Raw genomic sequence first — 10,375 nt, forward strand, 5'->3', positions numbered from 1 at the left:
TACAAAATATGGCTAGTTGTATGGATATGCCGTATTCATTATATGGATACGGCATAAGATTATATAAATATGACCAAAAATATTTATATTGATTATATGGCAAATAAAGAAATTACTTGAATATGGAAATACAGAAGTTATATTGATATGGAAGAAAATAATGAGTCATATATATATGTTGGCATCAGTACGAAATATGCCAAATTTACATACACCGGGGCCGCAGTACGAAAAATACCAAATATTTAGACGTCGTGGCCAAAAACATATATAGGGAGGCAGTGCTCGCCGACCGGCCGTATTGTTCAAAATTTATGTTTATCATATTATTTTGGCAATGCTATATATAATGATATCTTATACATATAATTCAATATAAGCGATATGGAAATACCATATTATATGTATAAAGAAAAAAAAATGTATAATAAATATACATTGACATACAAATATGGCTAGTTGTATGGATATGCCGTATTCATTATATGGATACGGCATATAGATTATATAAATATGACCAAAAAAATATTTATATTGATATGGCAAATAAAGAAATTACTTGAATATGGAAATAAAAGAAGTTATATTGATATGGAAGAAAAATAATGAGTCATATAGATATGTTGGCATCAGTACGAAATATGCCCAATTTACATACACCGGGGCCGCAGTACGAAAAATACCCAATATTTAGACGTCGTGGCCAAAAAACATATATAGGGAGGCAGTGCTCGCCGACCGGCCGTATTGTTCAAAATTTATGTTTATCATATTATTTTGGCAATGCTATATATAAATGATATCTTATACATATAATTCAATTATAGCGATATGGAAATACCATATTATATGTATAAAGAAAAAAAATGTATAATAAAAATATACATTGACATACAAATATGGCTAGTTGTATGGATATGCCGTATTCATTATATGGATACGGCATATAGATTATATAAATATGACCAAAAAATATTTTATATTGATTGATATGGCAAATAAAGAAATTACTTGAATATGGAAATAAAAGAAGTTTATATTGATATGGAAGAAAATAATGAGTCATATAGATATGTTGGCATCAGTACGAAATATGCCCAATTTACATACACGGGCCGCAGTACGAAAAATACCCAATATTTAGACGTCGTGGCAAAAAAACATATATAGGGAGGCAGTGCTCGCCGACCGGCCGTATTGTTCAAAATTTATGTTTATCATATTATTTTGGCAATGCTATATATAAATGATATCTTATACATATAATTCAATTATAGCGATATGGAAATACCATATTATATGTATAAAGAAAAAAAATGTATAATAAAATATACATTGACATACAAATATGGCTAGTTGTATGGATATGCCGTATTCATTATATGGATACGGCATATAGATTATATGGATATGACCAAAAAATAATTCATAAAGAAATTATATGAATATGGCAGAAATAATTGGTTATATTAATATGATCAAATAATACTTTATATAAAAAAGTGAATATCTTTGGTTGGGTGGCAAAGAGAATTAAATATGCCCGATATATAGACGTCGTGGCCAAAAACTACTATAGGGTGAAGTGCTTGTCTGTTGGTCTATATATATACATATAATATTTTATGCGTACACATTATTATTATAGATAGTTAATATCTATCGTATGGGTGGCAAACGGAATTAAATAATTTCGATATTTAGACGTCGTGGCCAAAAACTACTATAGGATGGTCAGTGGTTGTCCACCAATTAATTATTGAACAAACCATATGAATATCATATGCTGTTGTCAATATAATGTATATCAATAATAATAAAAAAATAAGGATGGTACAGTAAGTAGTCCATCTACTATTGAACAAAATATATTATAATATATACTTTTGTTATCAATAGAACAACATATATTAAAATCAAAATATTATCCGTATATAAATTTGTTTCTTAAATGAAATTAAGACTTGGCTACGCGGTTAATATTATAAACCCATGATAATAAGGTGAAACAGAGGTCAAGTTTCTATTATATATAGAATAACAAATTGTTTCCGACTTTTATCGTTAATCTTTGGTGGCAGGTATATATGATAATTTATATTAAATTATTATATCCCCTGTCGTTTGGGCACAGAGTATCGCTTGCCGGTACAATGTGTTTACAAAAAGCATTATAATAAAATATAATTGCAATATTAGTGATCAAAATAATTTCATATGCGCTCGGTTTTATATCATATATTACCAGAGAGTTATATGGAAAAGATAAATTTTAATTTATCATCAAAATGCAAATGATTTAACTCAATATTTATATTGGTTAAACAAAAATTGTACATGTGTGGATACAATAATTATGTATGTTGAACAAAAATGATATTTTAGAATGAAATATGTATATATAATATAATAAAAACTTATAGAAAGAACAATATATATTGAAAATTGTGTTATAAAAAAGTTGTACTTTTTCTTTAACATCAATTATAAACTTGTTATATTAGTGGCGAAACAAGTAAAAATTAAAGAACGTATACGAATGCCATATAAAAATGGCCGTATTCGAATTAAAATAGAATTATTTCACAAAGCAAAAAAAAAATATTGAATTAAAATCAATATTTAAGAAAAACCGAACATATAAAATGGAAATAAAATCTATTATATTTATATTACTAATTTCTATTCAAAAAATATGAATGAATATGAACGAAAACATTATTCTGGTTGATCCTGCCAGTAGTTATATGCTTGTCTCAAAGATTAAGCCATGCATGTCTAAGTACACACGAATTAAAAGTGAAACCGCAAAAGGCTCATTATATCAGTTATGGTTCCTTAGATCGTTAACAGTTACTTGGATAACTGTGGTAATTCTAGAGCTAATACATGCAATTAAAACATGAACCTTATGGGACATGTGCTTTTATTAGGCTAAAACCAAGCGATCGCAAGATCGTTATATTGGTTGAACTCTAGATAACATGCAGATCGTATGGTCTTGTACCGACGACAGATCTTTCAAATGTCTGCCCTATCAACTTTTGATGGTAGTATCTAGGACTACCATGGTTGCAACGGGTAACGGGGAATCAGGGTTCGATTCCGGAGAGGGAGCCTGAGAAACGGCTACCACATCTAAGGAAGGCAGCAGGCGCGTAAATTACCCACTCCCAGCTCGGGGAGGTAGTGACGAAAAATAACAATACAGGACTCATATCCGAGGCCCTGTAATTGGAATGAGTACACTTTAAATCCTTTAACAAGGACCAATTGGAGGGCAAGTCTGGTGCCAGCAGCCGCGGTAATTCCAGCTCCAATAGCGTATATTAAAGTTGTTGCGGTTAAAACGTTCGTAGTTGAACTTGTGCTTCATACGGGTAGTACAACTTACAATTGTGGTTAGTACTATACCTTTATGTATGTAAGCGTATTACCGGTGGAGTTCTTATATGTGTTTAAATACTTGTATTTTTTCATATGTTCCTCCTATTTAAAAACCTGCATTAGTGCTCTTAAACGAGTGTTATTGTGGGCCGGTACAATTACTTTGAACAAATTAGAGTGCTTAAAGCAGGCTTCAAATGCCTGAATATTCTGTGCATGGGATAATGAAATAAGACCTCTGTTCTGCTTTCATTGGTTTTCAGATCAAGAGGTAATGATTAATAGAAGCAGTTTGGGGGCATTAGTATTACGACGCGAGAGGTGAAATTCTTGGACCGTCGTAAGACTAACTTAAGCGAAAGCATTTGCCAAAGATGTTTTCATTAATCAAGAACGAAAGTTAGAGGTTCGAAGGCGATCAGATACCGCCCTAGTTCTAACCATAAACGATGCCAGCTAGCAATTGGGTGTAGCTACTTTTATGGCTCTCTCAGTCGCTTCCCGGGAAACCAAAGCTTTTGGGCTCCGGGGGAAGTATGGTTGCAAAGCTGAAACTTAAAGGAATTGACGGAAGGGCACCACCAGGAGTGGAGCCTGCGGCTTAATTTGACTCAACACGGGAAAACTTACCAGGTCCGAACATAAGTGTGTAAGACAGATTGATAGCTCTTTCTCGAATCTATGGGTGGTGGTGCATGGCCGTTCTTAGTTCGTGGAGTGATTTGTCTGGTTAATTCCGATAACGAACGAGACTCAAATATATTAAATAGATATCTTCAGGATTATGGTGTTGAAGCTTATATAGCCTTCATTCATGGTGGCAGTAAAATGTTTATTGTGTTTGAATGTGTTTATATAAGTGGAGCCGTACCTGTTGGTTTGTCCCATTATAAGGACACTAGCTTCTTAAATGGACAAATTGCGTCTAGCAATAATGAGATTGAGCAATAACAGGTCTGTGATGCCCTTAGATGTCCTGGGCTGCACGCGCGCTACAATGAAAGTATCAACGTGTATTTCCTAGACCGAGAGGTCCGGGTAAACCGCTGAACCACTTTCATGCTTGGGATTGTGAACTGAAACTGTTCACATGAACTTGGAATTCCCAGTAAGTGTGAGTCATTAACTCGCATTGATTACGTCCCTGCCCTTTGTACACACCGCCCGTCGCTACTACCGATTGAATTATTTAGTGAGGTCTCCGGACGTGATCACTGTGACGCCTTGTGTGTTACGGTTGTTTCGCAAAAGTTGACCGAACTTGATTATTTAGAGGAAGTAAAAGTCGTAACAAGGTTTCCGTAGGTGAACCTGCGGAAGGATCATTATTGTATAATATCCTTACCGTTAATAAAAAAATTTGTTAATACAAATTTAATACAAATTACCAATATATATATATATATACATAATAATTATAATAATAATTATACCAAAAATATGATCTTAAAAGTAAAAGATCAAATAAATTTCGAACAAGCAAATCGAAATATTGTAATAATATAATATTATTACAAATAAATTAAATAGAAACAAACATAAAATTCGAACAAGCAAATCGAATTATTAATATAATAAAATATATTTTATATATTTATTATAAACTTTTGTGTGTATATGGACCATAATATACACGCGTTGCGAGATGTATTGGCCAACTAATTTGATGATGATCATACATTGGATAATGCAACAACCTAAAATATACAATGTTGTACCTGGTTTCAGGTTAATGTTTTATATAAAATTATCAATATATATTAACAAACAAATGCCATTACAAATAATACTTTGATATATATTGTTTATATAAAACTAAGACATTTCGCAGCATTTATTTTAGGTATATAAATACATTTATTGAAGGAATTGATATATGCCAGTAAAATGGTGTATTTTTAATTTCTTTCAATAAAAACATATTTGACCAAATTTAAAACCAATATTATAAAACTCTAAGCGGTGGATCACTCGGCTCATGGGTCGATGAAGAACGCAGCAAACTGTGCGTCATCGTGTGAACTGCAGGACACATGAACATCGACATTTTGAACGCATATCGCAGTCCATGCTGTTATGTACTTTAATTAATTTTATAGTGCTGCTTGGACTACATATGGTTGAGGGTTGTAAGACTATGCTAATTAAGTTGTTTATACAAATTTTATAATAAAATTTTATAAGCATATGGTATATTATAGGATAAAAATAATTTAATTATTTTATTCATAATATTAACAAATATATGAAAAACATTATCTCACAATAGTAATTAAACTTTGAGAAAAACGAAGAGGAATATTTTCTTTTTCAATCAAATAATACTGAGAAATGTCTAGCATAAAATATTATCTAGAATTGTCTCTTATTAATGATTTGAAATATGAAAAACGTTGACAATATTATTATTCTTCGTTAATTCGTTACAAATAAATGCCATTAATATATATATACGTCAGCTTTAAACGAATTTAATAAAATGTTTTATCATTATATATAAAGAATTAATTGCAAATAAAAGTTATATACAACCTCAACTCATATGGGACTACCCCCTGAATTTAAGCATATTAATTAGGGGAGGAAAAGAAACTAACAAGGATTTTCTTAGTAGCGGCGAGCGAAAAGAAATCAGTTCAGCACTAAGTCACTTTGTCTATATGGCAAATGTGAGATGCAGTGTATGGAGCGTCAATATTCTAGTATGAGAAATTAACGATTTAAGTCCTTCTTAAATGAGGCCATTTACCCATAGAGGGTGCCAGGCCCGTATAACGTTAATGATTACTAGATGATGTTTCCAAAGAGTCGTGTTGCTTGATAGTGCAGCACTAAGTGGGTGGTAAACTCCATCTAAAACTAAATATAACCATGAGACCGATAGTAAACAAGTACCGTGAGGGAAAGTTGAAAAGAACTCTGAATAGAGAGTTAAACAGTACGTGAAACTGCTTAGAGGTTAAGCCCGATGAACCTGAATATCCGTTATGGAAAATTCATCATTAAAATTGTAATATTTAAACAATATTATGATAATAGTGTGCATTTTTTCCATATAAGGACATTGTAATCTATTAGCATACCAAATTTATCATAAAATATAACTTATAGTTTATTCAAATTAAATTGCTTGCATTTTAACACAGAATAAATGTTATTAATTTGATAAAGTGCTGATAGATTTATATGAATACAGTGCGTTAATTTTTCGGAATTATATAATGGCATGATTATCATTGATTTTTGTGTTTATTATATGCACTTGTAGGATTAACAATGCGAAAGATTCAGGATACCTTCGGGACCCGTCTTGAAACACGGACCAAGGAGTCTAACATATGTGCAAGTTATTGGGATATAAACCTAATAGCGTAATTAACTTGACTAATAATGGGATTAGTTTTTTAACTATTTATAGCTAATTAACACAATCCCGGGGCGTTCTATATAGTTATGTATAATGATATTTATATTATTTATGCCTCTAACTGGAACGTACCTTGAGCATATATGCTGTGACCCGAAAGATGGTGAACTATACTTGATCAGGTTGAAGTCAGGGGAAACCCTGATGGAAGACCGAAACAGTTCTGACGTGCAAATCGATTGTCAGAATTGAGTATAGGGGCGAAAGACCAATCGAACCATCTAGTAGCTGGTTCCTTCCGAAGTTTCCCTCAGGATAGCTGGTGCATTTTAATATTATATAAAATAATCTTATCTGGTAAAGCGAATGATTAGAGGCCTTAGGGTCGAAACGATCTTAACCTATTCTCAAACTTTAAATGGGTAAGAACCTTAACTTTCTTGATATGAAGTTTAAGGTTATGATATAATGTGCCCAGTGGGCCACTTTTGGTAAGCAGAACTGGCGCTGTGGGATGAACCAAACGTAATGTTACGGTGCCCAAATTAACAACTCATGCAGATACCATGAAAGGCGTTGGTTGCTTAAAACAGCAGGACGGTGATCATGGAAGTCGAAATCCGCTAAGGAGTGTGTAACAACTCACCTGCCGAAGCAACTAGCCCTTAAAATGGATGGCGCTTAAGTTGTATACCTATACATTACCGCTAAAGTAGATGATTTATATTACTTGTGATATAAATTTTGAAACTTTAGTGAGTAGGAAGGTACAATGGTATGCGTAGAAGTGTTTGGCGTAAGCCTGCATGGAGCTGCCATTGGTACAGATCTTGGTGGTAGTAGCAAATAATCGAATGAGACCTTGGAGGACTGAAGTGGAGAAGGGTTTCGTGTGAACAGTGGTTGATCACGAGTTAGTCGGTCCTAAGTTCAAGGCGAAAGCCGAAAATTTTCAAGTAAAACCAAAAACGCAATATATACAAATCAAGCTAATATAATATACTTGAATAATTTTGAACGAAAGGGAATACGGTTCCAATTCCGTAACCTGTTGAGTATCCGTTTGTTATTAAATATGGGCCTCGTGCTCATCCTGGCAACAGGAACGACCATAAAGAAGCCGTCGAGAGATATCGGAAGAGTTTTCTTTTCTGTTTTATAGCCGTACTACCATGGAAGTCTTTCGCAGAGAGATATGGTAGATGGGCTAGAAGAGCATGACATATACTGTTGTGTCGATATTTTCTCCTCGGACCTTGAAAATTTATGGTGGGGACACGCAAACTTCTCAACAGGCCGTACCAATATCCGCAGCTGGTCTCCAAGGTGAAGAGTCTCTAGTCGATAGAATAATGTAGGTAAGGGAAGTCGGCAAATTAGATCCGTAACTTCGGGATAAGGATTGGCTCTGAAGATTGAGATAGTCGGGCTTGATTGGGAAACAATAACATGGTTTATGTGCTCGTTCTGGGTAAATAGAGTTTCTAGCATTTATGTTAGTTACTTGTTCCCCGGATAGTTAGTTACGTAGCCAATTGTGGAACTTTCTTGCTAAAATTTTTAAGAATACTAATTGGGTCAAACCAATTAGTTCTTATTAATTATAACGATTATCAATTAACAATCAATTCAGAACTGGCACGGACTTGGGGAATCCGACTGTCTAATTAAAACAAAGCATTGTGATGGCCCTAGCGGGTGTTGACACAATGTGATTTCTGCCCAGTGCTCTGAATGTCAAAGTGAAGAAATTCAAGTAAGCGCGGGTCAACGGCGGGAGTAACTATGACTCTCTTAAGGTAGCCAAATGCCTCGTCATCTAATTAGTGACGCGCATGAATGGATTAACGAGATTCCTACTGTCCCTATCTACTATCTAGCGAAACCACAGCCAAGGGAACGGGCTTGGAATAATTAGCGGGGAAAGAAGACCCTTTTGAGCTTGACTCTAATCTGGCAGTGTAAGGAGACATAAGAGGTGTAGAATAAGTGGGAGATATTAGACTTCGGTTTGGTATCGTCAATGAAATACCACTACTCTTATTGTTTCCTTACTTACTTGATTAAATGGAACGTGTATCATTTCCTAGCCATTATACGGATATATTTATTATATCTTATGGTATTGGGTTTTGATGCAAGCTTCTTGATCAAAGTATCACGAGTTTGTTATATAATCGCAAACAAATTCTTTAATAAAACGGTGCATTTATGTATTTTTGATTTGAAAATTTGGTATAACTCCAATTACTCAGGTATGATCCAATTCAAGGACATTGCCAGGTAGGGAGTTTGACTGGGGCGGTACATCTCTCAAATAATAACGGAGGTGTCCCAAGGCCAGCTCAGTGCGGACAGAAACCACACATAGAGCAAAAGGGCAAATGCTGACTTGATCTCGGTGTTCAGTACACACAGGGACAGCAAAAGCTCGGCCTATCGATCCTTTTGGTTTAAAGAGTTTTTAACAAGAGGTGTCAGAAAAGTTACCATAGGGATAACTGGCTTGTGGCGGCCAAGCGTTCATAGCGACGTCGCTTTTTGATCCTTCGATGTCGGCTCTTCCTATCATTGTGAAGCAAAATTCACCAAGCGTTGGATTGTTCACCCATGCAAGGGAACGTGAGCTGGGTTTAGACCGTCGTGAGACAGGTTAGTTTTACCCTACTAATGACAAAACGTTGTTGCGACAGCATTCCTGCGTAGTACGAGAGGAACCGCAGGTACGGACCAATGGCACAATACTTGTTCGAGCGAACAGTGGTATGACGCTACGTCCGTTGGATTATGCCTGAACGCCTCTAAGGTCGTATCCGTGCTGGACTGCAATGATAAATAAGGGGCAATTTGCATTGTATGGCTTCTAAACCATTTAAAGTTTATAATTTACTTTATAAACGACAATGGATGTGATGCCAATGTAATTTGTAACATAGTAAATTGGGAGGATCTTCGATCACCTGATGCCGCGCTAGTTACATATAAAAGCATTATTTAATACAATGACAAAGCCTAGAATCAATTGTAAACGACTTTTGTAACAGGCAAGGTGTTGTAAGTGGTTGAGCAGCTGCCATACTGCGATCCACTGAAGCTTATCCTTTGCTTGATGATTCGATAATAAACATAAATTTAATTGTGTTTATTTTGTTTGGCTTTTTTAAGTCAGAATATATATATATATAAAATATATATATATAAAATAATAATTATATTTAAATAAATTTTATTTAAATATATTTAACAATGGTAGCCATATGTATCGTCATCCTATTAGTGACGCGTATAAAAATATTCTAAGTCCGAACATGCAAATAAGAGACATATGCAAGTATATGTACTTCTTAAGGTAGCCAACTGAATCGTCATCCTATTAGTGACGTGTATACAAATATTCTAAGTCCGAACATACAAGTAAGAGACATATGCAAGTATATGTATGTACCTCTTAAGGTAGCCAACTGAATCGTCATCCTATTAGTGACGCGTATACAAATATTCTAAGTCCGAACATGCAAATAAGAGACATATGCAAGTATATGTACCTCTTAAGGTAGCCAACTGAATCGTCATCCTATTAGTGACGCGTATAAAAATATTCTAAGTCCGAACATGCAAATA

General features: G+C 34.2%; 3 non-coding genes across 3 annotated transcripts; all 3 read left to right on the plus strand.

Annotated features, from left to right (window-relative positions):
• The first annotated feature begins 2,720 nt into the window (after window positions 1–2,720).
• On the plus strand, window positions 2,721–4,715 carry LOC138914257 (small subunit ribosomal RNA). The gene has a single exon (XR_011420117.1). It is a non-coding gene; the product is annotated as a small subunit ribosomal RNA (ribosomal RNA).
• Window positions 4,716–5,338: 623 nt separating this feature from the next.
• Window positions 5,339–5,517, plus strand: LOC138914250 (5.8S ribosomal RNA). Its single transcript, XR_011420111.1, has one exon. It is a non-coding gene; the product is annotated as a 5.8S ribosomal RNA (ribosomal RNA).
• A 398-nt stretch (window positions 5,518–5,915) lies between these two features.
• Window positions 5,916–9,872, plus strand: LOC138914252 (large subunit ribosomal RNA). The gene has a single exon (XR_011420113.1). It is a non-coding gene; the product is annotated as a large subunit ribosomal RNA (ribosomal RNA).
• Window positions 9,873–10,375: the final 503 nt, after the last annotated feature.

Source organism: Drosophila takahashii, unplaced genomic scaffold (genome assembly GCF_030179915.1).
Source record: "Drosophila takahashii strain IR98-3 E-12201 unplaced genomic scaffold, DtakHiC1v2 scaffold_16, whole genome shotgun sequence".
Lineage (NCBI taxonomy): Eukaryota > Metazoa > Arthropoda > Insecta > Diptera > Drosophilidae > Drosophila > Drosophila takahashii.